Source organism: Musa acuminata, chromosome BXJ1-9 (genome assembly GCF_036884655.1).
Source record: "Musa acuminata AAA Group cultivar baxijiao chromosome BXJ1-9, Cavendish_Baxijiao_AAA, whole genome shotgun sequence".
Classification (NCBI taxonomy): domain Eukaryota; kingdom Viridiplantae; phylum Streptophyta; class Magnoliopsida; order Zingiberales; family Musaceae; genus Musa; species Musa acuminata.
The window spans coordinates 39,762,501-39,770,000 of NC_088335.1; the positions used below are offsets into that span (position 1 = coordinate 39,762,501).

At 36.9% G+C, this 7,500-nt stretch overlaps 1 protein-coding gene and 1 long non-coding RNA gene across 2 annotated transcripts in view; one reads left to right on the plus strand and one right to left on the minus strand.

The window, feature by feature from the left end:
- Positions 1-7,500, minus strand: part of LOC103998532 (probable rhamnogalacturonate lyase B) — a 15,567-nt gene that overhangs the window by 5,487 nt on the left and 2,580 nt on the right. The window lies entirely within an intron of this gene.
- Positions 3,589-4,174, plus strand: LOC103998531 (uncharacterized). Its single transcript, XR_672717.3, has 2 exons — positions 3,589-3,727; positions 3,914-4,174. It is a non-coding gene; the product is annotated as an uncharacterized LOC103998531 (long non-coding RNA).

A 7,500-nucleotide genomic window follows, 5' to 3' on the forward strand; every position in this document is an offset into this window, starting at 1 on the left:
GAGGATATTTCTATAGTATGGTATCTTAGATATGCTCCCTTAAATTTTGAAGCTTTGAAACGTCTAGAGAAGTATATGGTGATAAGAATACAAAAAATTGATCGTCCATCAAAATTATGTGAAGTATGTGTTACGCGTAAGTAGGAAATAAAGTCTTTCAAAGTTAGAAGAATAAAAAGAGCATGACATCGACTTGATCTAGTGCACTCAAATGTTTGTGGCCCGGTCAATCCAACATCACTTAGAGGAAGTATATATTTTCTTACCTTCACTAATGATCATAGTGGCAAAACTTGGGTTTACATGTTAAAAGAAAAGAAAGAAGTTTTAAACAAATTCAAAGAATTTAAGGATTTGGTTGAAAGACAAAGTTGTTGTAAAATTAAATGTTTAAGAAGAGATAAGGGTGTTGAATATATGTCAAATGAATTTGAAAGTTTTTATAGAAATAATAAAATTCTACATCAATTTACCATATCATATATACCTTAACAAAATGGTGTCTTAGAAAGAAAAAATAAGACTATCCTTAATATGGTTCGATGCATGTTAAAGGAAAGAAAAATTCCTAAAGAATTTTGGGGAGATGCTATTGCTTATGTAGTTTATTTGCTTAATAGATTTGTGACAAAGTGAATTGGTAATGTTACACTAGAAGAAGCATGAAGCTTACCAAAATCAAGAGTTGATCATTTAAACATTTTTGGAAGTGTTACATTTGCCAAGATACCAGAAGAAAAGAGAACAAAATTAGAGGATAAAAGTCAGAAATACATTTTGCTAGGTTATCTAGAGAATTCCAGTGGCTACAAACTCTATAATTCTATCACAAATAAAGTTGTGATGTCAAGAGATATTGAGTTTGATGAACAACATATTTGGAATTTAAAAAATGATGAGGAGCATAAGAAAGCTATAGCTTCAGAAGAAGATGATGATATAATACAAGCACCGAAGTAGCTTTACCGAAATCATCACCTAGATCAACTAGGTCACATGATTCAAGAAGTCCGATTATAAGAAGGACAAGACTGATTTATGAGCTATATGATGTGACTCGAAGGATTGATACTAACAATAAACTTTCTTTATTTTATCTTTTTGCATGATATGATCCATTAACCTTCAAAGAAGTTTATAGAGAAGAAAAATAACGATAAGTTATGAATGAAGAGATTCATGCTATTAACAAAAATGATACATGAGAGCTTACTATACATCCAGAATACCACCAAGCTATTGGTGTTAAGTGGATCTTCAAAATAAAAAGAATTGTAAAATGAGAGATGGAGAAATATAAGGCCCAATTCGTTGCAAAGGGATACAAACAATAATATAGTATTGACTACGAAGAAATATTTATATAAATTACTCGACTAGAGATAGTAAGATTACTTATCTTTCTAGCAGCTCAAATGAAATGAAAAATTTTATAAATGGATATCAAATCAATATTTCTTAATGAAGTTATTGAAAAAGAAGTATATATTCATCAAGCCCTTGGTTTGATTATTCATGAACAAGAAGACAAAGTATACAAGTTAAAGAGAGTTTTTTATAAGCTTTAACAAGCCATATGAACATGAAATTCTCAAATAGATGCCTATTTTATTCAAAATAATTTTTTTAAATATCCACATGAATATGCTCTCTATACGAAATATAATCTAACGGAGATATCTTATTTGTATGCCTATATGTAGATGATTTAATATTTAAAAGTAATAGTAGCCACATGATTAAATACTTTAAGTACTCTATAAAAAAGGAGTTTGAGTTGACCGATTTGGGCTTAATGACATATTTCTTCGGCATCGAAGTTATATAAGATAATGGAGGAATTTTTATCTCACAAAAAAATTATGCAAAGGAGGTTTTAAAGAAATTTTATATGGAAGATTGTTATTCTACAAATACACCTGTTGAATATACCACTAAGTTGACTAAGGAAGGTGAAGGTAAATACATTAATCTAACTTATTATAAAAGTCTAGTTGGATGTTTAAGGTATTTGACATGCATTTGACCTGATAAACTATTTGGAGTTGGTTTAATAAGTAGATAAATTGAACTCATTTAAATGTCGTTAAAAGAATTTTATGATATATTAAAGGAATAATTAAGTATGAAATGTTCTATTCATCATCTAAAATGTTGGAGCTTATTGGATATAGTGATAGTGATTAGGTCGGAAGCTCTGATGATAAGAAGAGTACAATTGGATTTGTATTTTATTTTAGTGAAACTACATTCACTTGGTCTTAAAAAAAATAACATATCATTGCTCTATCAAGTTGTGAAGCAAAATGTATAATAGCTTCTTCTAGTGTTTGTCATGTAATATGACTAAGAAGATTACTCCAAAAACTTTATATGTTACAGGAGAAGTCAACCAATATTTATATTGATAATAAATCAATTATTGCCTTGGTCAATAATCCAATATATCATGAAAGATCGAAGCATATCAACATAAGATTTCATTTCATAAAAGATCATATTAAAAATAAAAAAGTGGAGCTTCATCATGTAAGACAAGTGAACAAGTGACGGATATAATTACAAAACCTTTCAAATTTGAAATATTTGAATAAAATTTGGCATGTTAGATGAAACAAGTTTAAGGGAGGAGAATGTTGAAATTAAATTTGTTCAAGTATCATAAAGAGATTAATTTCATTAAAAGAAAAATTCATTTCCATCAAGAGAAAAGAAAAAATAGATTAAATGTCTATAAAAAAATAAGTCAAAATGATTCATTTTGAATATAATTAATATAATATATCTTTGAGGACTATATAAATCTTAGGACATGAAACATATAGATTTTAAAATTATCAAAAAAAATTTTAAGATAAATATAAAAGATTGAAGATGTAGGGTCATCATTCTCATTTTTTTCGAGTTTGTACTCATAAAAATCTTCCTTCGATCTATTTTTGTTCTGGTTGTATATGGCACGTTGATTATCTCTCTAAGTCAGAGGACACGCTGGTCGTGCTCCAGAAAATAAGGGTATTCCTCGAGACTACTGAGCCGTCAACCCTTAGACCGGATGGGCAACAACCTATGAAATCCGAAGTTTATGGTCCTTTGGATCAGCGTGCAGCTACGGGGACTCGCAAACGAGGTCGACGGCCCCATTCACGTGGAAAGCACGTGGCCAGCTCGGGTTCCGAAATGGGGTGTTAATGCGCCACCGGTTATGGCGTTGCAGGCTACTTCTGTTTTGGAACAGGCGCTACTGGTTAGTGAACTCATGCCGGCGTCTATACCGTTGGCCTTGAACCTGAGGCGGTGTTGGTGCAGCCAGCTTGGTTTATGATACTGACGTGGTGTCTGAAGGGATTTGGGCTTAGTTGGACAATTTTGCCCTTTCTGCCTCGATTGCTCCAGGTGTCTCATTAGCAGAACAGGGGAACATCGAAGACCCTTCTGTTAGGGCTCCGTTCGCCCCTTGTTCCACGGCGATGGCTGAGCCCCCTCTGCAGGCAAGGGGAGATGGTGTTTTTGACGAGATGATGCAAGCGGCTAAGTAGATCTTTGACAATGTCTTCCCCCTCTTGGCCTGCAGAAGTCTCTCCGGTGGTCCAAGTGGAAGATGGACCATTTGAGTCCTCTTCTGCTCCTACCCGAGACGGGATACAGGGGAGGCCGGAGGCTAAAGCTCGAGTCAGTGCTGTCGTGGCATGCCTAAAGTTTCACAGGGATGGGGGCGCGGCTCCAGGTCTTCCCACTAGACAGATGATGCCTGTCCTTTCATTTCCCATATTGGGAAGCTCCTGTCTATATATTACTCTAGTTTCCTATGAACATACTTAGTTGGAATTGTCGGGGGTTGCGTAGAAGACTTGTTGTTGACGCAATTTCATATAATGTCCGTGTTCATTGGGTATATCTTCTCTTCTTGCAGGAAACACATTCTGACGAAGGGAGGGTTAAAGGTCTTGCTAGGTGTTTGGGATGTTCGTGGATGGCTGCGATGTTTCCAACTGCGGGTGCTTCAGGAGGCATCGCCTTGTTGTGGAACTCCACCATTGTCAGGGCTTAGGTGTTTCCTATCCATTCTTAGGTTTTGCATGCTGTGATTCAATTTAGAGACTCAGATCCTTGGATTTTTTCTGGAATTTACTCTAGTGTCTCAATCTTAAACCGTAATCTTTTATGGGATTCACTTTCTTCGGCTGATTTGAGTAACTTCCCATGGCTTGTGTTAGGGGATTTTAATTGTATATCTAATGCGCAGGATAAGTTGGGAGGGTCTCCTTTTTCTTTTTGTTCTTCAGTCAGGCGCTTTAATTGTTTTCTTGCGGTTTCTGCTTTATCGGATTTAGGTTTCATTAGTCCTAGGTATACCTGGTGTAACAACCGTACGGGTCCAGCTCACATCCTTATTAGATTGGATAGAGCTTTTTGCTAATCACAAATGGTTGGATCTTTTTGGTAACTCAGTGGTCAAACACCTTCCTGGAGTCTGTTCCGATCATTGTCCAATGTTATTGAATATGGTGGGTCGTCGTAAACCTTCCTCCTGTTTTTTTTAAGTATCATTTAGAGTGTTTGGGCTTCGTGGGATCCTTCGGGCCAATCCCCGATTGCTGCTTTTTCTTCTTACTTGTGCAATCTTTGTAAGCCTCTTTCCTTTTGGAATAAAAATTGTTTAGGTAAGATCAAGGAGGCTTTGTCTGGTATCCAACAAGAGATTGTCTATTTAGAGGGGAGAGAGGCTGATGTCGGTCTTACTTGCTTGGAAAGTTTGCATCTTTCTTGTCTACATCATAAGAGTGCTACTTTGCTCAAGCAAATTAATTTGAAGTTGTGGTCTTAGGCTAAAGACCAAGTGGATTAATGAAGGGGCTTCTAATACTAAGTTTTACCAGTCCTAAGTGTCCACTCAACGTAGGAATAATTTCATTCACCAACTTTACTCGGGATCATCCATTATCACTGATTCCACCCTCAGTGGGAATGGGTTTGTATCCTTTTATTTGAACCTATGTCACTTGAACTTGGCCCCTCACCCAGCGATGCATGAGTTTCCCATTCCCCTGGATTGAGGCTTGTGTACTAAGGATGGGAATTGTTTGGCCTGGCCTTTTAGTAGGTGTGAGATTTGGGATGCTTTGCCCTTGTTAGGACTAGGTAAGAATCTGAGTCTGGATGGGTTCACTATAGAGTTCTATCGATTTTACCGGAATATTATATCTTATTCTTTGGTTCAGGCCTTTCATTCCTTTTATGATCATACATTCCTTCCCACTGATTGGTTTAAGAATTTCATAGCCTTTATCTCAAAAATCAAAATTCCGACGAAAGTCAAGGATTTTCGACCAATTTCTTTGTGTAATGTTAATTATTGTATATTAGCTAAAGTTTTGGCTAATCGTATTAAACCCCATTTGAAATCTCTTATCTCTTGTGAACAGTTTGCTTTTATTCAGGAGCATTCTGTTTATGATAATATTTTGATTGCCTAGGAGGTCATATATTCCTTATTCAATTCTAGAGGTAAGAACCCATATGTTATTCTTATTCTTGATTTAGAAAAGGCTTATGATAAGGTGTCCTGATCGACTATCTTGAAAACTTTCAGTTGGCTAAATTTCCTGATAAATTCGTTTCTTGGGTTAAGATCTGTATATCCTCTCCTTTTTTTGCTTGCATGGTAAATGGACAATCGTCCAATTATTTTAGAGGGAATAGGGGTATTCATCAGGGAGATCCAATCTCTTCCTATTTATACATTCTTGTATCTCAGCTCCTTTCATTTTTGATTGAGCATTCTTGTGAGAGGGGGCTGATTATTCATTTCTCTTTCAAAAGGTCTTGTAAGGTCTCTCATTTGATGTATGCTGATGACATCTTGCTTTGCTTTCGTACAAACCCCTATTCTCATCGAGTTGTTCTTGATATCCTTCGTGTGTTTGAATTGATCACTAATCTTAAGGTTAATGTCTCTAAATATGAGGTTTTCTTTCTTGGAGTGGTGAGTAGGGGCGTCAAGAGAATGATGTGTGATTGCTTTTAGGTTAAGGAGGGGAAGTTCCCTTTTAAGTACTTGGGGACCTTTATTGCACCTAGAAGGATCTCTAATATTGAGTTTAATGGCCTGATTCAATCGGTAATGGATCGACTTGGACAGTGGTAGGGAGCTCTTTTGTCTCAAGCTACTAGGGTGGTTCTGACTAACTCTACTTTGAATTCTATTCCCCTTCATTCATTGAATGTCACCTGGTTGTCTGTCACTGCTCTTAATGGTATAATACAGTATATTAGGAACTTTCGTTGGGCTAATGCAGGGCAAGCTAGAGGTTTGCATCTGATTGCTTGGGATATGGTTACTCTCTCCAGGAGGGAAGGGGGCTTGGGTATTAAAGACCTTCATCTTATGAGGTTTGCATTACAAGGGAAAAGAATCATGCATTATTTGAATAGATTGGAAAACCTTTGGTTCAGGTTGTGAGAGCTAAGTTTGGCCTTATTAGCCTTTTGGAGGTGCGCTAACCTGTGAAATGTAGTTGGAGTTGGCATCTCTGTTTTCAAGCTTTCGTAGCACTTTGTGAAGGATTTTTCAAATTTGTTGGTAATGGTTCTTCGACCCGAGTTTTGGATGATTCGCGGATCCTTTCTGTGCCATCGAAATTATCTCCAACTTTTGTTGATGCTTCTTCTATGATTAAATGTTCTGTTGTGTCTAATTTTTTTAACCGATGGTGGCTGAGATATAGGTTAAGTGCACTCCTCTTTTAGGGAGTTAGCTATGCAAATCTATTGGGTGGATTTATCTCTTGCTCAGAATGATGATTGTTGGCTTTGGAAATCAGATGTTAATGGTAACATCTCTACCAGGTCAACTTATCGATTGCTAAGTCCTAGTAGCAGATTTGCTCTCCAAGGATTGGTGGCATCATTTGTGGAAGCTCCTAGTAGTCCCTCAAATTAAGTTATTTGATTGGAAATTTTTGTACTGTCGCCTCCCCTTGGTAGACAGACTTGCTCGAATGAGTGTTGGAGATTATTTCCTATTCCCACTATGTGGATTAGTACCTGAAACCATTGATCTTTTTTTCTTCTCTTGTCGGTTCTCAGTTTCTTTGTGGCAGCTTTTGGAGTAATTTTGCATGGGAATACTTGGAACTCTGGTGAGTGGATCCTTGATGGAATGCATGTGAGCGGTGACCGGCGACTGTTTCACGCAGCAGTGGCTGACACTAGACTTTGGTGGCTGTGGAGGATCAGAAATGAAGCTTTGCATTCTGCAACCTTCAAACCAATCTCCACTGTTTTCCATTTGATTGTGGGCGCGATTTGGGCTTATGACATGGCCAAGATTCCTGATGGATTTAGACGAGATTATCCCCTGTCAGACATAGTGGACTCCTCCTGAAGAGTGTATTATGATAAACTATGATGGCTTCATGGGAAAGAATTAGTGGGGTTGGGTTTTGTTATCGGGTATCATGGCGCTGATCCTGTTTTCTCTCCCGTGTTTAGAGAACA